This window comes from Dendrobates tinctorius, unplaced genomic scaffold (assembly GCF_039654945.1).
Source record: "Dendrobates tinctorius isolate UK_male_01 unplaced genomic scaffold, ASM3965494v1 ptg000019l, whole genome shotgun sequence".
In the NCBI taxonomy this organism is placed as follows: Eukaryota; Metazoa; Chordata; class Amphibia; order Anura; family Dendrobatidae; genus Dendrobates; species Dendrobates tinctorius.
This window is the reverse complement of record NW_027361687.1, coordinates 65,029,195-65,054,817: the sequence shown is the minus strand read 5'-3', so window position 1 is coordinate 65,054,817 and position 25,623 is coordinate 65,029,195. Positions and strand designations below refer to the sequence as shown.

The 25,623-nt window shown below is 47.0% G+C and overlaps 1 protein-coding gene across 2 annotated transcripts in view; it reads left to right on the top strand.

Annotated features, from left to right (window-relative positions):
* The first annotated feature begins 1,117 nt into the window (after nt 1–1,117).
* BCAN (brevican) overlaps nt 1,118–25,623 on the top strand; it is an 83,207-nt gene continuing 58,701 nt past the window's right edge. The window contains exon 1 of one of the 2 annotated variants that reach the window (XM_073567152.1): nt 1,118–1,313. The gene's annotated coding sequence lies outside the window, so the exon portion shown is untranslated. The remainder of the gene's footprint in view (nt 1,314–25,623) is intronic. The other variant, XM_073567153.1, reaches the window with a different exon arrangement.

Sequence of the window (25,623 nt, the reverse complement as noted above, 5' to 3'; positions counted from 1 at the left end):
TATATTCTTGTACATAGGGGCAGTATTATAGTAGTTATATTCTTATACATAGGGGCAGTATTATAGAAGTTATATCCTTGTACATAGGAGCAGTATTGTAGTAGTTATATTCTTGTACATAGGAGCAGTATTATAGTAGTTATATTCTTGTACATAGGCGCAGTATTATAGTAGTTATTTTCTTGTACATAGGGCAGTATTATAGTAGTTATATTCTTGTACATGGGGCAGTATTATAGTAGTTATATTCTTGTACATAGGGGCAGTATTATAGTAGTTATATTCTTGTACATGGGGGCAGTATTATAGTAGTTATATTCTTGTACATAGGAGCAGTATTATAGTAGTTATATTCTTGTACATAGGAGCAGTATTATAGTAGTTACATTCTTGTACATAGGGGCAGTATTGTAGTAGTTATATTCTTATACATAGGGGCAGTATTATAGTAGTTATATTCTTGTACATAGGGGGCAGTGTTATAGTAGTTATATTCTTGTACATAGGAGCAGTATTATAGTAGTTATATTCTTATACATAGGGGCAGTATTATAGTAGTTATATTCTTGTACATAGGGGGCAGTATTATAGTAGTTATATTCTTGTACATAGGAGCAGTATTATAGTAGTTATATTCTTGTACATAGGAGCAGTATTATAGTAGTTATATTCTTATACATAGGGGGCAGTATTATAGTAGTTATGTTCTTGTATATAGGAGCAGTATTATAGTAGTTATATTCTTGTACATAGGAGCAGTATTATAGTAGTTATATTCTTGTACATGGGGACAGTATTATAGCAGTAATAATCTAGTAGATAGCGAAATATGCTATTAGTCTTACTGGTTTTCAGCCAACTTTCATAGAAAGAAAAAATGAAGCAGCATCGTCAGAATATTTAACCACTTAGTAAATTACTTCTTTTTACTGAGAATTTTAAGGGGAATCACTCTTGCCATTCTATGGTCGGTCCCGGACTGACCTCATCCATTATTTCTGTTGTCGGAATCTCCGCAGTTTGTGTGAAGTCTAATGAATCAGCATGGAAGCCATTGATTGAAGCTCATTCCATCCCGAGTATCAGCTCTCCCTCCCCGGTATAATACGTGTCCCCTCCCAGAGATGCAGATGCCATGATGGTGTGAGGCAGGAGGATTGCCAGTGGGCTCAGCAGCAGTGAGAGGCGGTGCACTGAGCATCCTGTAACACTAGATCCTGACTCCGCTGCATTCACCTCCGCATTGCCCCAACTGCAACATCCTCCCAACTTGCACCCATTCCTCCGTCTCCTCAGAGCCTGGAGCCTGACAAGTAAGTGATCTCCCCGCACACAGCTGCCATGTACATGTAGAGTTAGGAGAGCTGAGTTTGTCAGATGTAGCAGAGCCTAGGTTGTCATTGACTATAGGGATATATTACTACGCTGTCTGTGCTGGTCAGTGGGGCTGCAGACAATCCTGAGCTTACAGAGTTTCTAAGGGGCACAAGCCGGGCATGACACATTCAGCTCTGCTACATCTCCGTGTGTATAGTGCGGTGTATGAGGGGTACAAGTTTCTGGGATCTGGATTCTGCTTTATTAAGTTGTATTCTGCAGGTGGGGTTATGTAATGGGAGGATATGGGACAAGAGAAGACATGGGACATGTTATTCTAGGGGGTGTTATCTACTAGCTTGTATGAGATTCTATGGAAACACACACACATATACAATCCCATGCACACTTATACACAGACATGTATATACACACTCACATACCCACATATACACACTTACATGTACATATACTCACTCATATGTACTAATATACACACATATACACACTCGCATACATACATATACACTTACATACACATATATATAAACATATGTATATTCACATATACACACATTTACATACAGTATATACATACACTATAGACTGTGTATATGTGTGTATATATATACAATCATGCACACATATACACTTATATATAGACACATATACACACATACACACTCACATGTACATATATGCGCACACAAACGTACATACACATGCATACAGTTAGGTCCATATATATTTGGACAGAAACAACACCAAGGACTAGCTGGAACAGTAGCAATGTCAAGGAGGGAGAAGTTGAACAAGATGGTCAACGAGTACATACATGTACCTACATACACACACATTTGCACAAACATACACACATGTGCAGACACATACACACAAACATATAACACATGCATATACACAAAACACACATAAACACATTAATATGTGCACAAGCATACATACACACACACACACACACACACATATATATATACTGTATATATATATATATATACACACACACAGAAACACATACATATACACACACATATATATATATACTGTATATATATATATATATATATAGACACAGAAACACAAAGATACACACATGTACAGACACATACACACAAACATATAACACATGCATATACACAAAAACACACATAAACACATTAATATGTGCACAAGCATACATACACACACACACACACATATATATATATATATACTGTATATATATATATATATATATACACACACACAGAAACACATACATATACACACATATATAATATATATATATACATATATATATATATACACACAGAAACACACAGATACACACATACAAGGATACACATAACATTTGGTATTCTAGTGACCTTCCCTCTTGCGTGAATATTTTTGGCTATTACTCCTAAATCCTAATCCCAAAATGTTGACCTCTATACGTGAGGAGCAGCCACATAGCCTCTTTCCACCCTTAGGAAGGTCCATCACGTATAAACCTATGGCAGTCTATGGGATTCCTGGGGGCAGTAGTGGGGGCCAGCCTAGCCAGAATCTCCTCTACAGACAGCTGTTTGCCCCTGTTCACTGTACAGCAGAGTTGGGCAGACTGAGTGCAACACCCTTGAGGCAACGTACCAGGTCATGTGATCAGTCATAAAAGTGACTAAAAGAAACTTAAAAGTATGGGCAAAAATGTAAAAAAGACTTTACAAGGGGCATCTTCTTTTTATGTGCATCTAATGTGCATGCAGCAGTGAATGTGATGAATGTATGTTCGCTTACTCTGTTTCTATTGGCACAAACTGCAGCCTGAAAAAATAGTGACCACTGGACCACCAGGGATATTCTACTCTCCTGGACCACTAGGGACACACATGGTCAAAATGGTTGGTACCCTTCATTTAATGCAGAATAACCCACAATGGTGACAGAAATAACTTGAATCTGACAAAACTAATAATCAAAAATCTATGAAAATGAACAAATGAAAGTCAGACATTGCTTTTCAACCATGCTTCCACAGAATTTTTAAAAAAAATAAAACTCATAAAAATAGGCCTGGACAGAAATGATGGTACCTTAACTTAATATTTTGTTGCACAACCTTTTGAGGCAATCACTGAAATCAAACGATTCCTGTAACTGTCAATGAGACTTCTGCACCTCTCGACAGGTATTTTGCCCCACTCCTCAAGAGCAAACTGCTCCAGTTGTCTCGTGTTTGAAGGTTGCCTTTTCCAGACGGCATGTTTCAGCTCTTTCTAAAGATGCTCAATAGGATTTAGGTCAGGGCTCATAGAAGGCCACTTCAGAATAGTCCAGTGTTTTCCTCTTAGCCATTCTTTGGTGTTTTTAGCTGTGTGTTTTGGGTCATTATCCTGCTGCAAGATGCATGACCTGCGACTGAGACCAAGCTTTCTGACACTGAGCAGCACATTTCTCTCTAGAATCCCTTGATAGTCTTGAGATTTCATTGTACCCTGCACATATTCTAGACACCTTGTGCCAGATGCAGCAGAACAGCCCCAAAACATAACAGAGTCTCCTCCATGTTTCACAGTAGGGACAGTGTTTTCTTGATATGCTTCATTTTTCCATCTGTGAACATAGAGCTGATATGCCTTGCCAAAAAGTTCAATTTTTGTCTCATCTGTCCTGTCCACTGTCCATAGGACATTCTCCCAGAAGCTTTATGGCTTGTCGATATGTAGTTTGGCAAATTCCAGTCTGGCTTTTTTATGATTTTTTTTCAACAATGGTCGTCTCCCATATGAAGTCCACTTTGGCTCATACAACGACGAATGGTGCGATCTGACACTGATGTTCTTTGAGCTTGAAGCTCACCTTTATTCTGTTTAGAAGTTTTTCTGGGCTCTTTTGTTACCATTTGTATTATCCGTCTCTTTGAGTTGTCATCAATTTTCCTCCTGTGGCCACGTCCAGGGAGGTTGGTTACAGTCCCATGGAGCTTAAATTTCTGAATGATATGTGCAATTATAGTCACAAGAACATTAAGCTGCTTGGAGATGGTCTTATAACTTTTATCTTTAACATGTTTATCTATAATTTTTTTCCTAATCTCCTGAGACAACTCTTTGCTTCCTCTGGTCCATGTTGAGTGTTGTTGTAAGACAAGGGGCATCGGGGTGGTAGTCCCACAGGGCTCACCGAGCTCACCCACTAAACACAGACTGTAGACACCCCGGCCCCTTGTACATTCAATCTGGGATGGATTCAGTCTTTCCCCCCAAACAGACTTACCTTCTCTCCTCGGGCCACAGCAGTCCAGGCAATTAAGAGTCCAGAGATGCAGCTGTATTCCCACAGGGAAAACATAACTTTTCATTGACAGAGCATGAAGGATGGACATAAAAGACAATTTTCAACAATGGATTTCCTGCTCTTGCCCTAACATTTGCTGTAGTCGTACCCACAACAGCCGCAGCAGCCGAGGGTCACAGTCGTCCAGCTGCTGGAATCTGGGCACCTGAGACCCCTTCAGCGAAGGGGACTCCAGAGTCCAGAGGGCCTGTGTTGCAGTTCTTTTTAGTCCTTGATGGTCTTTAACAGTGGTCTGGCAGTTCCCCATCTGTTTGTACATCTGCACTCGTCCACTATCACGGCAGTTCTTTAGGGAAAACAACAACTTTCTCTCTCTGCTGCTAACCCAGCCCCTCACATTAACCATTGTTGTCCCTAACTAAATACAGCCCTTTAAAGGAGAGCAAACATAATATAGTATAATACATTGCAAGATATAAGGCATACATATAACCATGCAAGTACATCACTTAGGTACATGGAAAGTGCATAGGGGGTCACACGGCAAAGGAGGGGGTGCAACTGAGGGGACCGGCCATCTCCTTACACTCTTCCCTCCTTAAGCATGGCCGTCCACGGCCATGGTAACCTGAAAAACACATAAGACAACGGTTTATAAAACGCGCATAGTCTTATTATGGCTGTTCATTCCTTCAACAAGGGCGGCCACAGTCTTTGGGAAGTGGGCCTCAGTCAGACCCGACAGTCATTTTCCTGTGCGTGGGTCTCCGTGACCCTTGTCCTTCAGGGGACAGTCTCCCCCTCCCTCCTTTCAGTGGATCACGGGCCCCTTTTAGCGGTGGTGGGCTGCTTTTACAAACAAAGGGCTTGCCCGTGGTTTGAAGTGGGGACAAAGTTCAGGAACAGGCAGTCCAGCAGCTGCATCCAGAGTCCACCGTTATTAACACTTTGGGGTCCTGGTTCCGTGATCCAGCAGGGGGGACACCAACGTGTGTAATCAAAACTGGGAGGAGGAAGACAAACAAGTGTGGCCACTAACATGGGGCCACGTCAGGAGCCATTGTCTTTCATGTGCCTTGCAGGGCTGACTGCCCTCTTGAGGATGTGGAACAGTCCCTTAGAACAGTTGGGTGCAACCGGTAACTATTAACATTACCTTAAAGGGACCGCATCAGTCTGGACATGGCCACTGTGTTGCCTAGTGGGCCGCATGGGAACCCTGCACTACCATGTACACGTTGGACGAGAACCCACTAGAGGAGGAGGAGTCTCCGCTATTCCTCTGGCTCCGCACTACCTCCAGTGGTGATCCTGCAGCCCCTTGAGTCTCCGGCTCTATGGACGCACTTGCGGCAGCCTCACTGTTCCGAGGCACTGCTTGCTCCTGTGCAGCCGGGGCAACTGCGGGGTCCCTGTGGTGGACTAGTTTCAAAGTCAGAGGCCATTCTTATGGCCATAGCGTAGGGCCCTCAGGGTCCTTGTTCCTTGATAAAAGCCACGTAGTAACCTTGGCCCCAGTTTTCAACTCCTGCAGGAAGTCAAAGCCCCTGCGCAAATCAAGGTACCTGATGAGGCCGCGGGTCATCCGGCCTACTGCTGTTCCTCCGCCCGGGTGCTGTAGCTCCTCGCGGATGCGGTGCTCCTGCCTCCTTTTTTCCTGGATCACTTCGTGTTTCCACTCGGCCTACGTAGGCAGATGGGGCTCCTCTGTAGCTGCACGGTGTTCTTCCACACCTTCGCCATGGGCGTTGGCCGGAGCAGGCGTGGCCTGAGGATGCGCTGGGGCCTGTGCTGCCAAAACTGATGACAAGGACCCACGGGACATCTCCGGTGAGGACGGCGGGACCACGGGAAGCATTTAAGCGGCCGACGAGACGACAGAACAGTCCGATGGGGAGTTTTTACTCACTGCTGTGCCTGATGTTAGCCGGCTTATACGGCCACTGGGTTCAGCAATTGCAGTTGACACGATGCCTCGCAGGACTGCCTCCAAAATCTCCTGTTCACCTGCGGGCTTCCGTGGGGGTACTGCTGGTCCTTCCTCCAAATAGTCCTTGGCCTTCGCGGGTAGCAGAGGCGGCCGTCGGGATAAGGGCCACTCCTCTAGGTCTTCTGTCCACCAGGCCTCACACTGCAGGCCCGCCTCCACCCGGACATTGGAGCACCTCCAGTCTTGGCGGCCCATACTGCCGTAGTGTGTCATGTTGTGTCTCTCTCTGTCAGCAGATAATGGCGCCTTGTCCAATGCCAGGTAGTCTGTCTTTTCTGGGTTCCACCCATTCGTGGGTGGGGTCATCTTCTGCCACTCCACCGGTTTCTCCTGTTCAGACTGTAAGGGCGGCAGCTCCTCCGTCACCTGCACCCATTCAAAGTGGGTATCTTTCACAACGGGGTGCAGCCTTCTCTCTTCTGGCGCCAAATCCACTGTATGACACCCACGAAAGGCGGCAATTTCCCCATTTTTTGCGCCAACAGCCACCATCTTCTCCATAGCAGTCGGCGCCATTTGTAAGTCAGCAACATCCGCCATCTTTACTTCTTTTACAGCAGTCCACTGCTCAAAGTCTCTATCATCCGCCTGCAATGCTATAATGCGGGCAACAAAGCACAAGACCCAAATTCTCAGTCATAAATCTCCAAATCGCTGTCAGCCGACAGTTCCATTTCTTCCAGCTCAGGCAGCACATCACACATTTCAGATTCATAGTCCCTGTCAGCTGCCACCTCTATTTCTCCCATGGCGGTCACTTCATCCATCCTGTCGTGACTACGCCAAGTGTAAGACAAGGGGCACCGGGGTAGTAGTCCGGACTGTGCTCACCCACTAAACACAGTCTGTAGACACCCCGGGCCCTTGTACATGCAATCTGGGATGGATTCAGTCTTTCCCCCAAACAGAGTTACCTTCTCTCCTCGGGCCACAGCAGTCCAGGCAATTAAGAGTCCAGAGATGCAACTGTCTTCCAACAGGGAAAAAATAACATTTTATAGAACAGCGGATGAAGGATGGACATAAAAGACAATTTTCAACACTGGATTTCTGCTTTCGCCCTGAAATTTGCTGCAGTCGAACCCACAACGGCCGCAGCAGCCGAGGATCACAGTCGTCCAACCGCTGGAATCTGGGCGCCCGAGATCCCTGCAGCAAAGTGGACTCCAGAGTCCAGAGGGCCTGTGTTGCAGTCCTTTTTAGGCCTTGATGGTCTTTAGCCCGGAGCAACAGACCTCTCCCATCTGAGGGGGTCTGGCAGTGCCCCATCTGTCTGTACGTCTGCACTGATCCACGATCCCGGCAATTCTGGAGGGAAAACAGACGCTTTCTGTCTCTGCAGATGACCCAGGCCCTCACATTAACCATTGCCGTCCCTAACTAAGTACAGCCCTTTAAAGGAGAACATACATAATATTGTATAATACATTGCAAGATATAAGGCACACATATACAGGTACATCACTTAGGTATATGGAAAGTGCATAGGGGGTCACACGGCAGAAGGAGGGGGTACAACAGAGGGGACCAGCCATCTCCTTACATTGTGATACACAGCATGTCACCAAACAGCACAGTGATTATCTGTAGCCCTCTATACAGGCCCACTCACTGATTCCAAGATTGTAGGCACCTGTGATGCTAAATAGTGGACACACCTTGATTTAATATGTCCCTTTTATCACATTATTTTCAGGAGTACCATCATTTCTGTCCAGGACTATTTCATGAGTTTTATTTTTTTCAAAACTTCTGTGAAAAGCAATGTCTGACTTTCATTTGTTCATTTTCATGGATTTTTTAATTATTATTATTTTGTCAGATTCAAGTTATTTCTGTGACCATTGTGGGTTTTTTTTGGTCATGAAATGAGGGGTACCAACAATTTTGACCACGTGTATAATCTTATCTCATGGATTACCAGGGATATTCTTCACAAAAATATATAATTATTAGTGTTAGTATGAATATTTAAATAACCCCCAACCACACTGGGAGTTTTTTGAGACCACTGGACCAGGGATGCTGTCACCTAATGATAACAATTCTACAGAACTTCTTAGATATTAGGGAAGACCAGAAACCACTGGGTTATCAGTATTTATCGGAGTGTGTGATCGGAGTGGGTACAGGAGGCCCCCTAAGTGCCCTCAGGGGAACTTTACACTGTTTCAGCTCACTGACACAGGCCTGTCACTACAAAGTCAGGAATGTGGGATGGATGTTCACAAATCTGTGTTATATTTTTGAGAATGTTTCTAAATGAGCAATAGACCTTTGTATGCATGTCATATTCATATATCAGAAGACTATAGCAGTGTCAGTGCTCATACAGTGCTCCCTATGGGTACTGCTATACTGCACTTACTGAGGTAGGGAGCATACAATAAGGCCACACAGCAGGACCGACAGTATCGTCCATAGTAGTACAGGGTGCCGGAGGTCAATCAGAAATATCACATAGTATACGTCTGTCAGGACAGTGTGATACTGATAAAGGAAAGTGCAATATATTAAAACTAGCTATGAACCCGTTCTACGCCCGGGTGGTGAGCATTTTTATTGGTATATGGTCTCCCATCCTGGTATATGCTGTCCCCCTCCTGTCCTGGTGTGCATGGTACCCTATTCCTCATCCTGGTATGCATGGTCCCCTCACCCCCCAATCCTGGTATGCATGGTACCCCCTTATCCCTATCCTAGTATGTATAGTCCCCTCACCACCCTATCCTGGTACGCATGGCCCCCTCACCCCCCAATCCTGGTATGCATGGTCCTCTCACCCCCTAATCCTGGTATGCATGGTCCCCTTACCCACCTATCCTGGTATGCATGGTCCTCTCACTCCCGTATCCTGGTATGCATGGTCCTATCACCCCCTATCCTGGTATGCATGGTCCCCTCACCCCACTATCCTGGTATGCATGGTCCTCTCACACCCCCCTATTCGTAGTATGCATGGTCCCCTCACCCCCCTTTCGTGGTTTGCATGGTCCCCTCACCCCCCTTTCATGGTATGCATGGTCCCCTCACTCCCCTTTCGTGGTATGCATGGTCCCCTCACCCTCCTTTCGTGGTATGCATGGTCCCCTCACCCCCCTTTCGTGGTATGCATGGTTTCCTCACCCTCCTTTCATGGCATGCATGGTCCCCTCACCTCCCTTTTGTAGTATGCATGGTCCCCTCACCCCCCATTCGTGGTGTGCATGGTCCCCTCACCCACCTTTCGTGGTGTGCATGGTCCCCTCACCCCCCTTTCATGGTATGCATGTTCCCCTCACTCCCCTTTTGTAGTATGCATGGTCCCCTCACTCCCCTTTCGTGGTGAGCATGGTCTCCTCACCCTCCTTTCGTGGCATGCATGGTCCCCTCACCCCCCTTTCGTGGTATGCACGGTCCCCTCACCCTCCTTTCGTGGTATGCATGCTACCCCTCACCCCCCCTTTCGTGGTATGCATGGTCCCCTCACTCCCCTTTCATGGTATGCATGGTCCCCTCACCCCCCTTTCGTGGTATGCATGGTCCCCTCACCCCCCCTTTCGTGGTATGCATGGTCCCCTCACCCCCCTTTCGTGGTATGCATGGTCCCCTCACTCCCCTTTCGTAGTATGCATGGTCCCCTCACCCTCCTTTCGTCGTATGCATGGTCCCCTCACACTCCTTTCGTGGTATGCATGGTCCCCTCACCCTCCTTTCGTCGTATGCATGGTCCTCTCACCGCCTTTCATGGTATGCATGATCCCCTCACCCCCTTTCGTGGTATACATGGTCCCCTCACCCCCCATTCGTGGTATGCATGGTCCCCTCACCCCCTTTCATGGGATGCATGGTCCCCTCACTCCCCTTTCGTAGTATGCATGGTCCCCTCACCCCCCTTTCGTGGTATGCATGGTCCCCTCACCCTCCTTTCGTGGTATGCATGGTCTCCTCACCCCCCTTTCGTGGTATGCATGGTCCCCTCACCCTCCTTTCGTGGTATGCATGCTACCCCTCACCCCCCCCTTTCATGGTATGCATGGTCCCCTCACTCCCCTTTCCTGGTGTGCATGGTCCCCTCACCCCCCTTTCATGGTATGCATGGTCCCCTCACTCCCCTTTCGTGGTATGCATGGTCCCCTCACCCCCCTTTTGTGGTATGCATGGTCCCCTCACCCCCCCCCTTTCATGGTATGCATGATCCCCTCACCCCCCTTTCGTAGTATGCATGGTCCCCTCACTCCCCTTTCATAGTATACATGGTCCCCTCACCCTCCTTTCGTTGTATGCATGGTCCCCTCACACTCCTTTCGTGGTATGCATGGTCCTCTCACCCCCTTGCGTGGTATGCATGGTCCCCTCACCCCCCTTTCGTGGTATACATGGTCCCCTCACCCCCTATCCTGGTATGCATGGTCCCCTCACCCTCCTTTCGTGGTATGCATGCTACCCCTCACCCCCCCTTTCGTGGTATGCATGGTCCCCTCACCCCCCATTCGTGGTATGCATGGTCCCCTCACCCCCCCTTTCGTGGTATGCATGGTCCCCTCACCCCCCTTTCGTGGTATGCATGGTCCCCTCACTCCCCTTTCGTAGTATGCATGGTCCCCTCACCCTCCTTTCGTCATATGCATGGTCCCCTCACACTCCTTTCGTGGTATGCATGGTCCCCTCACCCTCCTTTCGTCGTATGCATGGTCCTCTCACCGCCTTTCGTGGTATGCATGATCCCCTCACCCCCTTTCGTGGTATACATAGTCCCCTCACCCCCCATTCGTGGTATGCATGGTCCCCTCACCCCCCTTTCATGGGATGCTTGGTCCCCTCACTCCCCTTTCATAGTATGCATGGTCCCCTCACCCCCCTTTCGTGGTATGCATGCTACCCCTCACCCCCCTTTTGTGGTATGCATGGTCCCCTCACCCCCCTTTCTTGGTACGCATGGTCCCCCTCACCCCTTTCGTGGTATGCATGGTCCTCTCACCCCCCTTTCCTGGTATGCCTGCTACCTCTCACCCCCTATCCTGGTATGCGTGGTCCCCTCACCCCCCTTTCCTGGTATGCATGGTCCTCTCACCCCCTATCCTGGTATGCATGGTCCCCTCACCCCGCCTTTCGTGGTATGCACGGTCCCCTCACCCTCCTTTCGTGGTATGCATGCTACCCCTCACCCCCCCCTTTCGTGGTATGCATGGTCCCCTCACTCCCCTTTCCTGGTGTGCATGGTCCCCTCACCCCCCTTTCATGGTATGCATGGTCCCCTCACCCCCCCTTTCGTGGTATGCATGGTCCCCTCACCCCCCTTTCGTGGTATGCATGGTCCCCTCACCCCCCTTTCGTGGGATGCTTGGTCCCCTCACTCCCCTTTCGTAGTATGCATGGTCCCCTCACCCTCCTTTCGTCGTATGCATGGTCCCCTCACACTCCTTTCGTGGTATGCATGGTCCCCTCACCCTCCTTTCGTCGTATGCATGGTCCTCTCACCGCCTTTCGTGGTATGCATGATCCCCTCACCCCCCTTTCGTGGTATGCATGGTCCCCTCACCCCCCTTTCGTGGTATGCATGCTACCCCTCACCCCCCCTTTTGTGGTATGCATGGTCCCCTCACCCCCTCCTTTCGTGGTATGCATGATCCCCTCACCCCCCTTTCGTGGTATGCATGGTCCCCTCACCCCCCTTTCGTGGTATGCATGCTACCCCTCACCCCCCCTTTTGTGGTATGCATGGTCCCCTCACCCCCTCCTTTCGTGGTATGCATGATCCCCTCACCCCCCTTTCGTAGTATGCATGGTCCCCTCACTCCCCTTTCGTAGTATGCATGGTCCCCTCACCCTCCTTTTGTTGTATGCATGGTCCCCTCACACTCCTTTCGTGGTATGCATGGTCCCCTCACCCTTTCGTCATATGCATGGTCCTCTCACCCCCTTTCGTGGTATGCATGGTCCCCTCACCCCCTTTCGTGGTATACATGGTCCCCTCACCCCCCATTCGTGGTATGCATGGTCCCCTCACCCCCCTTTCATGGTATGCATGGTCCCCTCACTCCCCTTTCGTGGTATGCATGGTCCCCTCACCCCCCTTTTGTGGTATGCATGGTCCCCTCACCCCCCCCTTTCATGGTATGCATGATCCCCTCACCCCCCTTTCGTAGTATGCATGGTCCCCTCACTCCCCTTTCATAGTATACATGGTCCCCTCACCCTCCTTTCGTTGTATGCATGGTCCCCTCACACTCCTTTCGTGGTATGCATGGTCCTCTCACCCCCTTGCGTGGTATGCATGGTCCCCTCACCCCCCTTTCGTGGTATACATGGTCCCCTCACCCCCTATCCTGGTATGCATGGTCCCCTCACCCTCCTTTCGTGGTATGCATGCTACCCCTCACCCCCCCTTTCGTGGTATGCATGGTCCCCTCACCCCCCATTCGTGGTATGCATGGTCCCCTCACCCCCCCTTTCGTGGTATGCATGGTCCCCTCACCGCCCTTTCGTGGTATGCATGGTCCCCTCACTCCCCTTTCGTAGTATGCATGGTCCCCTCACCCTCCTTTCGTCATATGCATGGTCCCCTCACACTCCTTTCGTGGTATGCATGGTCCCCTCACCCTCCTTTCGTCGTATGCATGGTCCTCTCACCGCCTTTCGTGGTATGCATGATCCCCTCACCCCCTTTCGTGGTATACATAGTCCCCTCACCCCCCATTCGTGGTATGCATGGTCCCCTCACCCCCCTTTCATGGGATGCTTGGTCCCCTCACTCCCCTTTCATAGTATGCATGGTCCCCTCACCCCCCTTTCGTGGTATGCATGCTACCCCTCACCCCCCTTTTGTGGTATGCATGGTCCCCTCACCCCCCTTTCTTGGTACGCATGGTCCCCCTCACCCCTTTCGTGGTATGCATGGTCCTCTCACCCCCCTTTCCTGGTATGCCTGCTACCTCTCACCCCCTATCCTGGTATGCGTGGTCCCCTCACCCCCCTTTCCTGGTATGCATGGTCCTCTCACCCCCTATCCTGGTATGCATGGTCCCCTCACCCCGCCTTTCGTGGTATGCACGGTCCCCTCACCCTCCTTTCGTGGTATGCATGCTACCCCTCACCCCCCCCTTTCGTGGTATGCATGGTCCCCTCACTCCCCTTTCCTGGTGTGCATGGTCCCCTCACCCCCCTTTCATGGTATGCATGGTCCCCTCACCCCCCCTTTCGTGGTATGCATGGTCCCCTCACCCCCCTTTCGTGGTATGCATGGTCCCCTCACCCCCCTTTCGTGGGATGCTTGGTCCCCTCACTCCCCTTTCGTAGTATGCATGGTCCCCTCACCCTCCTTTCGTCGTATGCATGGTCCCCTCACACTCCTTTCGTGGTATGCATGGTCCCCTCACCCTCCTTTCGTCGTATGCATGGTCCTCTCACCGCCTTTCGTGGTATGCATGATCCCCTCACCCCTCTTTCGTGGTATGCATGGTCCCCTCACCCCCCTTTCGTGGTATGCATGCTACCCCTCACCCCCCCTTTTGTGGTATGCATGGTCCCCTCACCCCCTCCTTTCGTGGTATGCATGATCCCCTCACCCCCCTTTCGTGGTATGCATGGTCCCCTCACCCCCCTTTCGTGGTATGCATGCTACCCCTCACCCCCCCTTTTGTGGTATGCATGGTCCCCTCACCCCCTCCTTTCGTGGTATGCATGATCCCCTCACCCCCCTTTCGTAGTATGCATGGTCCCCTCACTCCCCTTTCGTAGTATGCATGGTCCCCTCACCCTCCTTTTGTTGTATGCATGGTCCCCTCACACTCCTTTCGTGGTATGCATGGTCCCCTCACCCTTTCGTCATATGCATGGTCCTCTCACCCCCTTTCGTGGTATGCATGGTCCCCTCACCCCCTTTCGTGGTATACATGGTCCCCTCACCCCCCATTCGTGGTATGCATGGTCCCCTCACCCCCCTTTCGTGGTATGCATGCTACCCCTCACCCCCCTTTTGTGGTATGCATGGTCCCCTCACCCCCCTTTCTTGGTACGCATGGTCCCCCTCACCCCTTTCGTGGTATGCATGGTCCTCTCACCCCCCTTTCCTGGTATGCCTGCTACCTCTCACCCCCTATCCTGGTATGCGTGGTCCCCTCACCCCCCTTTCCTGGTATGCATGGTCCTGTCACCCCCTATCCTGGTATGCATGGTCCCCCTCACCCCTATTAAACTGCACACATACAAAAAAAAACATTTATAGTCACCCTTCTTTCCTGTGCTCTAGCATTTTCACGTTCTGCTGGAGGCCGGGGGAGGAGTCTGGCGCCGGAGTACGCACATGCCCATAGCGCTGTCCAGCGCCATATTGCTGAAGACACACTGCAAATGTGTCTTCAGGAAAATGGCGCCAGATCGCGCTATGCGCATGCGCGATTCCGGCCGCACTCCTGCCCGATCTCCGGCCGAAGAGAAACGCCGCGGCAACGCTCCTCCCGGTCAGGTAAGTATGTAAGTATGGTGCCCGAGATCACGGTATGTAAGCAAACTGCCGTCTCCGGGAGCCAAACACACTCCTCACCCCTGGCTGCTTCATTCTGTCTGGAGCCAGACTGCGCAGGCGCGTCGCGCTTGCGCAGTCTATAAAAGCATCGGACAGAGTGACGCTTAGCCCGTTATATTATAGATATACACCGAACAAGTTCATTTAAAATATTATCTTATATCAGTGCTCTACAGCAGTGGAAAATCGTGATTTTACATTAGTGTTATATAGTAGTGCCATACGGTATATTAGAGGTGATGTTACATTACTGTTATATAGTAGTGCCATACGGTATATTAGAGGTGATGTTACATTACTGTTATATAGTAGTGCCATACGGTATATTAGAGGTGATGTTACATTACTGTTATATAGTAGTGCCATACAGTATATTAGAGGTATTTTACATTAGCGTTATATAGTAGTGCCATACGGCTTATTATTATTATTATTTATTTATATAGCACCATTGATTCCATGATGCTGTACATGACAAGGGGTTACATACAAATTACAGATATCACTTACAGTAAACAAACTAACAATCACAGACTGATACAGAGGGGAGAGGACCCTGCCCTTTCGGGCTTACATTCTACAGGATGGTGGGGAAGGAGAATGTAGGTTGGGGGGGTTGCAGCAGTTCCGGTGTTGGTGAGGCGGTAGCTCAGCTAGTGGTGAGGAGGCAGCAGTGGGGATCATTGCAGGCTGTAAGCTTTCCTGAAGAGGTGGGTCTTCAGGTTCCGTCTGAAGGATCCGAATGTGGTTGATAGTCGGTAGAAATCTTGGAGGCGGTTGGGTTAGGAGCGAATAAGGGCCTGTGCACACGTTGCAGATTCTGCTGCAGATCCGCAGTGGATTTGGCCCTGCGGATCCTCAGCAGTTTCTGCTGCGTTGTACAGTACCTTTACATTCAATGGAAATTGAAAAACACTGTGCATATGCTGCAGATTTTTCCACGCGGATTAGCTGTGGTTTTAAATCTGCAGCATGTCAATTCTTTGTGTGGATTCCACAGCGGTTTTACACCTTCTCCATGACCAGGTGTCAAACCGCAGGCTAATCCGCAGGTAAAACGTAGGTCTTTTGACCTGTGGAATTAGCCAAATCCGAGCGGAAAAATCCGCAGCACAATCTGCAACGTGTGCACTTACCCTTAGTGTGGAGGACAAAAGGAGGTCTTTGGAGGACCGGAGATTACGTGAGGTAAGGTATCGGGAGATTAGTTCAGAGACATATGGAGGAGACAGGTTGTAGATGGCCTTGTAGGTCAGTATTAGTAATTTCACAAAACAATCACTGACCTCAGGGAGACCAGTCAAAGAAAACAATGCGGCAGCCGGCAAAGGCGCTCAATTACAGTGAAATCCTAGGTGCATTGCTCCCTGGGAAATACAAATATGCAAATAAAGTCCGTGGAGCTTCATTTAAGAGTCTCAAACACGGGACTAGTCAGATCTTCCTCCAGGTAAGGACCTAGCCAAGTGGTGGCTCCTTTCGGAAATCACCATTACCACCATATTAAGTGGCCCTTTAAGTCAATATCCAGCTCTTTACAAGTTTACAGATATGACAAGGGAAATACCAAGGACAGGTATCCATCCACAGACAGCTGTTTCGGGGTGTTGCCCCTCACCAGTGTGGAGTAGGATTCTGGCTAGGTGGGAGCAATGCCTAGTAGACAAACATCATGAAACAATCACTGACCTCAGGGAGACCAGTCAAAGAAAACACTGCGGCAGCTGGCAAAGGCACTCAATCACAGTGAAATCCTAGGTGCAATGCTCCCTGGGAAATAAGAATATGCAAATAAAGTCCGTGGAGCCTCATTTAAGAGTCTCAAACACGGGACTAGCCAGATCTTCCTCCAGGGAAGGACCCAGCCAAAGAGTGAGTGGCTCCTTTCGGAAACCACCATTCCCACCATATTAAGTGGCCCTTTAAGTCAATATCCAGCTCTTTACAAGTTTACAGATATGACAAGGGAAATACCAAGGACAGATATCCATCCACAGACAGCTGTTTCGGGGTGTTAACCCTCATCAGTGTGGAGTAGGATTCTGGCTAGTATTAGTAATTTGAACTGGATGCGCTGAGGGAATGGGAGCCAGTGATGAGATTTGCAGAGGGGAGAAGCGGAGGAGGTGATTTTACATTAGTGTTATAAATTAATGCCATACGGCATATTAAAGGTGATGTTACATTAGTGTTACATAGTAATGCCATACGGTATATTACCCCCTTAACCCCCGGAGCTTTTTTTTTTTGTTTTCGTTTTTCGCTCCCCTTCTTTCTAGAGTCATAACTTTTTTATTTTTCTGTCAATATGGCCTTGTGAGGGCTTGTTTTTTGAGAGATGAGTTGTACTTTTGAACAACGCCATTGGTTTTAGCATATCTTGTACTCGAAAACGGAAAAACAAATTCCAAATGTGGTGAAATTGCAAAAAAAAGTGCATTCCCACTTTTTTTTTGTTTGGCTTTTTTGCTAGGTTCACTAAATGATAAAACTGACCTGCCATTATGATTCTCCAGGTCATTACGAGTTCATAGACACCAAACATGTCTAGGTTCTTTTTTATGTAATTGGTGAAAAAAATTCAAAAATTTGCTAAAAAAAAATTGCGCCATTTTCCGAGACCTGTAGCGTCTTCATTTTTCATGATCTCGGGTTGGGTGAGGACTTATTTTTTGTGCACCGAGCTGACATTTTTAATGATACCACTTTTGTGCAGATACGTTCTTTTGATCACCTGTTATTGCATTTTAATGCAATGTCTGGGCGACCAAAAAAACCGTAATTCTGGCGTTTTGGCTTTTTATCCCACTACGCCGTTTAGCGATCGGGTTAAACCTTTTTTTTAATTGATAGATCGGGCGATTCTGAACGCGGCGATACCTAATATGCGTAAGTGTGATTTTTTTTTATTGTTTTATTTTGAATGGGGTGCTATGAGCACCGACCACAGGGTGACAGAGCAATCCGGCATCAACAACCATAGAGGTCTGGTTATTATGCCGACGAACCGATGACACCCGATCACGTGACTAGGGGTCACCGGTGAGTGCATTTCCGGCTGGAAAGCCGAGAGCACTTGGTAAATGCTGCTTTCAGAGTTTAACAGCGACATTTAACTAGCTAATAGCCGCGGGCGGTTCGCAATTCCACCCACGGCTATGGCGGGCACATGTCAGCTGTTCAAAAGAGCTGACATGTCCCGGCTTTGATGTGGGCTCACCGCCAGAGCCCTCATCATAGCGGGGTGTACTGCCATTAGACATACTATTTTGTCCAGTGGCAGTAAGGGGTTAGAGGTGTTTTTACATTACTGTTTTATGGTAGTGCCGTACGGTATATTAGAGGTGATTTTACATTAGGGTTATAGTAGCGCTATACATTAGTGTCTAGAACATTCTAGCGCCTCCTATTCCTGCCTAATGATATTAATTCCAGAGTAGCTAAAAGAGAAGGATGCCAACAAGACAGAAAAGTTGCGTTTAGCACACACCCCATTTCCCCGAGGTGCTGCCATCTGATTGTTGTGACTTAATTAATAATTCAAGAAATGTTTCCATCTCATAAGTTACAACAAATATATATTCATCGTCCTGAACTGAAGCCAGAACTAGCGCACAGGGAATCGAGTTACAGCAATTCAATTAATTAACAGGATACATTTTATTTCCTTTCACATCTTTATGTTTCGTTGCCTGAAGCCAAGGGCGCGCGTCAGTGTGATAGAGGTAGAAAAAGATAATAATTAATTCTGTACTGACTTGTTTTATGTATTAGAGTGTTTTTTTTTTTTTTTTTTTTTAAGAAAACGGTGGGTAAGTTCCTTAAATACTGCCACCACTAGATGGAGCCCACTGTAATTTAACTCCATGTTAAATCTGCACTCTCTGAGATCCCTCTGGTGTGCATGTCGGTGTGTGCAGCAGTTATCGCGCTGACTACAGGGTTGACTTACTCAACTTCTTTTGGCACAAGCTGCAGATTCAAGGCTTCAAACTGAAAAAGTAGTGATCACTGGACAACAAGGGATATTAATTCCTAATAGGCCACCAGTGCCATTACCATCAACTCCCACACTTGAAATTACTAACCATCTATAGTATTAAACTGATTGTTTCTACCAAGGATATTATTTAACTGCCCCTCCCCGACATCCCGCAATGATACCATTATTCACTGGACCACCAGGACAATTTTTTTTTATTGTAAATTATTATTACCCTGGACACCACAAAGAATATTATTAATAATAGTGTTAGTATGAATATTTTTAATAACACATAACAGCAAAGAGAGCAATTTTATTTGACCACTGGACCACCAGGGATAATAATAACAAGTTTAACCATCAGGACTGTTAACTAGATAACAATCTAAAGGGATCCCTAGTTATCAGGGAATAACAGAAACCACTGAACCACAAGCAGCAATGGGATGAGATATCTGGGCACCCAATGAAAAAATAAAATAGAAGTCCATTTTTTTCAGCTTTACTGACTCACGCTCTTCATCTCTGTGCACAAGAATGTAAGATGGATGTTCACAGTCTGTGTAATATTTTTTCAGATGAGTTTCTAAATTTGCATCAGGCCTTTGTATATATGTGATATTCCAATACTAGATGACTATAACAGGGTCACTGACCATATAGTACTACCTATGGGTACTGCTATATTGAGAATATACTACACTGCTCAAAAAAATAAGGGGAACAATAAAATCTCAGATCCTAGATATCACTGAATGAAGTATTCCAGTTGCAAATCTTTATTCATTACATAGTGGAAAGCGTTGAAAAACAACAAAACATAAAAATGATCAATGTAAATCAAAATGAATATCCCATGGAGATCTGGATGTGGAATGATACTCAAAATCAAAGTAGAAAATCAAATTACAGGCTGATTCAACTTCATTAGAAATGCCTCAATACAATGAAATGGTGCTCAGTAGTGTGTGAGGCCTCCACGTGACTATATGACCTCCCTACAACGCCTTTGTATGGTCTTCAGGGCCCGTTCACCTGAGGGATCTCCTCCCAGACTGAGATTAATGCATCAGTCAACTCCTGGACAGTCTGTGGTGCAACGTGGCATTTGTGGATGGAACGAGACATGATGTCCTGGATGTGCTTGATTGGACTCAGGTCTGGGGAACGGGCAAGTCAGTCCATAGCATCAATGTCAATTCAAAGAAAGCCCAGATGATCGGCACCAAGGCTCTAATCCACCAGCAATAAGTCGAGGATCAATCACAGGCACACAGTGTGTAAAACACTGCTGGGAATAGCGGTGCTCAGCATCAGAAAAAACATGCTAAATTTGTAAAAGAAGGGAAAAGATGCGGCACTCACCCAGATTTGCAGTGCAGTGTTTCTTTATTCAACCATTAAAGGTCACACAATAAAGGACGGGCAGATAAGATGAGGCATGCGGGGAAAAAAGACGGACGACAGCCGTTTCGCGTACACAGACGCTTCAACAGGTCCAGGTCCAGCAGATGACAGGTCTGTCTCCTGGTATCTGCTGCATGCTCTGGACACTCTTGTGACAGACACAGCTACCCTTCTTGGAACAGCTCGCTTTGATGTGTCATCCTGGATGAGCTGCACTACCGGAGTAGCTTCTGTGGGTTGTAAACACAGCCACATGCTACTGGACAGTACCTCTAGGGGTGAGAGCAATGAAACAATGCAAAAGTGACCAAAGCAACAGCCAAAAAGGATGAAATTGAGAACAGTTAAATGGTCTTTGGTCACCCCCTGCAGAACCACTCCTTTAAAGGGGTTGTCTTGCTAATTTCCTATCATTTCTACCAATTGTCTTTTTCATTTGCACAGCAGCAGGCTGATTTCACAGAACTGTGATCGACTTGGAGTTACATTGTGTTATTTAAGTGTTCCCTTTATTTTTTGAGCAGTGTATAAGGGCAAACAGCAGCACCCACAGTATACTCCAAAATAGAGAGACTTCATAGTGCTGTATGGTAATCCCCAAACAGAAAGGCTCCATAGTATAGTGTCAGGTCAGTTATATTGATACACCAATGCCCCAAAACACTGTCATATATTAAAATTTGTGTGAGTCATAATTATGTCTTATATGCAATGCTACACAGCAATAATAGTGCCATACACTATACACATTACCCACTGCTGTGCCCAGCATATGTAACCAAATCGCTATGTCATCAATGCCAAAACTCTCTATCTACTGTTTTTCATAGTGCTCAAAATGGAGGCGACAGGGAATATTAGGAGCAGTTTGGCAATAGTAATATTTAATAATTCCCAAAATAGTAGCACCAAATACTGTGTGAATTTACAGTTATAGTATCTAGTAGTGCAACATGTTAGGTGCTGTATAATAGGGTCAAAGCATTGATTTCCAAGGGGTCCCAAGGGTCTATTGGCTGAGCTGTGCCGCAAGAGAAAATTAATGCTGTAGAGCATTAAATGATTGATTTTAAATGAGTGTTCTACTGTATAGTAGTGCCACAATGCATGTTAGAGGGGATGATGCTACACAGTAGTGCTATAGTACATAGTAGTGGACAAATTGGAGGAAATTTTAAAAGAGTACTGTAAACACAGATAAAGTACAACTTTACTGCATCTATGAAGTTTAGAGTAGAATCCACAGCCTCCAGAATCCTCCTTCTCTGTGACACTTCCAGCATTGAGGGAGACTCCATTTTGGATTATAGGTTCTCACTCCACTCCTGAAATGTGCCCCACCCTTGGGATTCCACAGGATCATTGTTATTCTTTAATTAACTCAAAGAACAAGCCCTTTGAAACTCTGGTCCCCACCAATTAGCACAGGGTGTGGACTCTCCTGCAGGACCAGCCAAACTGGATTCCTTTGTGCCCCTGCCATTTTTCAGCAGATGGTCAACATGCTGCTCCAGGGACTTTAAGGGTACGCGGCTGCGAACCTGGATGATATTGCCATCTTCAGTCCCACATGGGAGGATAATCTAGAGCATCTGACCCAGGTGCTTAGGCGGAGCCACTCGGCAGGTTTGACCATCAAGCCGGAAAAGTGCCAGCTCGGCATGAGCGAGGTCCTCTACCTGGGTCACCGGGTAGGCAGGAGGGTTCTGAAGTCAGAGCCCAGGAAAGTGGATGCCATCGCATCCTGGCCCACCCCAGGACCAAGAAACAGGTGATGTCCTTCCTCGGGACCGCTGGGTACTATAGGAGGTTTGTTCCACACTATAGTACCCTGGCCAAGCCCCTGATGGACCTCACCAACAAAAAAAACTGCCTCTCGGGGTAGGCTGGTCAGTCACCTGCGAAACCACATTTCAGGCACTCAAGACCGCTCTCTCCAGCTTCTGGGTACTACACGCTGCTGACATTACACAGCCATTTGTAGTACAGACCGACACCAGCGACTTTGGCCTCGGTGCCGTGCTCAGTCAGGTCAACACCATGGGCCAGGAGCATCCCATCCTGTACCTGAGCTGGAAGCTATTGCCAAGAGTGGTGGCCTACTCAACAATGGAAAAGGAATGCCTGGCAATGGTATGGGCCCTGCAGTATCTGCAGCCCTACTTGTACAATCACCCCTTCATCGTGGAGATGAATCACAACCCCCTCAGCTGATTGCACACGGTCTCCAGGACGAATGGGAGGTTGCTCCGCTGGAGCCTCGCGCTCCAGCAATACCATTTTACCATTCATCACAAAACGGGGCGTGACCACAGGAATGCTGATGGGTTATCCCGGCAAGGGGAGATTGTGGAGGGGCACGCGGTGGAACACAGGAATGTGATACCCCCTAGCGCCCTCTAAAGCGGTGAAGTGTGAGGGATGAATGAGACTCCATTTTGGATTATAGATTCAGGACATCACATTCCACTCCTGAAATGTGCCCCCCACCCTTGGGAATCCACAGGGTCCTTGTTTTTCTTAAATTAACTCCAAAAACAAGCCATTTGAAGCTCTGGTCCACACCAATTATCACAGGGGTGTGAACTCTCCTACAGGACCAGCCAAACTGGATTCCTTTCTCTGACCAAGCACATGGAGACATCGTGGCACTATAGGTCCAAGCAAGGCTCTGAGGTATTGAATTTGGAAAATGACCTATAATAATAGAATATAATATCTCTGAGACTTACCAAGCACATAAATGGAATCGACATTCCTTCCCCCACACGCCCGTGCCCCATGACCACACACTCTGTTGTTTTATATACGCGACCCAGGTTGGTTTCTGATCTGATATAAGCCTGCTGTCGGACGGGGCTTATTTCAAATGAGGAACTGGTGGTCACAAACCATACTGTTTTAGTGAGGATCTATGGCAGTGATGGCCAGGACGTTTAAATATATATCCCCAGCCTGGACTGGTGATAGAAATCACCCCTCACTGGGAGCGCCTTATTAACTCGTACCTATAAGGGAAGCCTTTCCTTCGACTATTTGCCCTCGGTGCAGTTCCATGACTGACCTGTGGCAAGTGGTGGCACCAGAGAGCCGATCCCAGCTGGGTCCTTCTCTCTCCTCACCCGAGGTGAAAGAAGTCGACACCCCCTTCTCCTGTGCAATTCGTCACAGTGTACTTCATCTAACGAGGCTATCAGTTCTCCTGAAATCAACAAACGGTCACCGCCAATAATCCTGTCATAAGTGTCCCATAGAAGAACAGAAGAAAAAATGAACTTTAGACACACAAAAGATATATCAATCATATATTGCTTTGAGTTTCCTCAGTAAGCTTCTTCCTGGGAACACTAATATAGAATACTATATATCAAGCCCCAAGAAGAAGCCGAAAGGCGAAACTCAGGGTCTGGTATAAGCTGGCGTGCAGCACATTTGATATATTTTATATGTGTTTTTAATTTATTTATTATTTTAAGTATAATAAAATCACAATTGGAAGCATAGTGTGTAGCAATGATGCTCGATGAGGAGGATTCCAGATATTTCAGTAAAGTTGTATTTAATCTGAGTAGTGTTTAGGACCACTTTGTTAAACTTTGCCTTCCTTCAGTCTCGGTGTCTTTTTGGTTCCAGGAGTGCCAGGTTAGATATAGTCGTGTAATACCGCTGTATAATGGTGACACAGGGCTTATTAGAAGTGATTTTACATAAGTTCTCAATAGCAAATACTGTAGATGAGAACGCGAAAGAAAGAGATATGAGCAAGAGATTGATAAAGAAATAAAAGCAGAAAGATGTATCTATACAGAGCTGTGCCCCATTTTTCAGCATCCAGGTTGTATCTTTGGATGGTCCAGTTGGCGTTGGCCATGAAAATTAGGTAAATTTAATGGTACAATACATGATACCAGGATCATAGTCACCATTCTAGTTAATACCAAAGGTGTTGGTTGGAGTTGAGTTCTGGGCTTTGTGTGTCCAGTCATGTTCTCCCACACCAAGATCTCCTAACTGGGCACATTCATGGGGAACAGAAAAAGGCCTTCTCAAAACTGTTCCTACAAAGCTGGAAGCTACAATAGTCCATTGTTTAGGGGGCCACATATTTCCTCTATAAAAGAAAATTCTTATTTGAGTTTGATGGTGCGGAAAAGGATCACCCCTTTTGAACAGGTCATGCTCTATCATGCCTTGATGTATGTTTGGATGCCGGGGCAGAGTTTGATTATGTAGCATCTAGGCATTATGCTCAGAGCACACTAAATGAGTATTGCTTCCTAACATAATTTTCTGGCACCTTTTGGAACTTTGGAACTGTCTTGGGAATCCGGGAGGTATATTTTTTTTCCCAGGAGCTTGTCAATATTATTGTATTGCTCGAATTTACTGGCAAAAAGCACTTAGGAGAAGTTGTAGGATGTGACCTTCACTCTATGTTGTCAGTGTAGGACTAGTGCATCCTGTGCCACCACTGTGGTGAGAACTCATATGTTGAGCAGGCAGAAGACACAGTAAGGCACTGAACTGCCCTTTATGTTCCAAGTAAGTTGCAGCATCATTATACTCCTCAGGGGTGGGGCCAATAGGCTGTGCTCGTGGGAGGTGCCCCAATGTTGAATTTGTGGAAATAATTTGACTACTATCCAATCCACAGTTCATGGATGGAATGTAAGAAGTTTTGCAACAGGCAGAGCACAGGGTGACAGCTAAGGAAAGTCAGCGTGACAACCGGTCAACATACCTGTGTAAAAAACTGAATAGAGAAGATGAAGTTCTAGGTAATTTTTTATTTTAGAAAACAAATTAGGTCACTTTCTTCTCAGATTTCACTAATACTTGACTCTTATGTAAAATCTGGTGCTCAGTTGCTATGGATATACTGTAGATCGTTGTCCTTCCAGGAATATAGACCAGTTACAGATTGTGTGTGGGAAAATTCAGAGAAAAGGAACAGTTGGGTCCTGATGAGACAGCTGCTCTGATATGAAGGAAGTCTCCTTATGGAGGAAGCTTCTTGGAAAACTTCAGAAAGACGTCTGGGGTGATAAGTGACGGGTTCCAAGATAATTACACAAAAAGAAGAAACTAATACAATATAAGCTGACTGATAATAACACATTT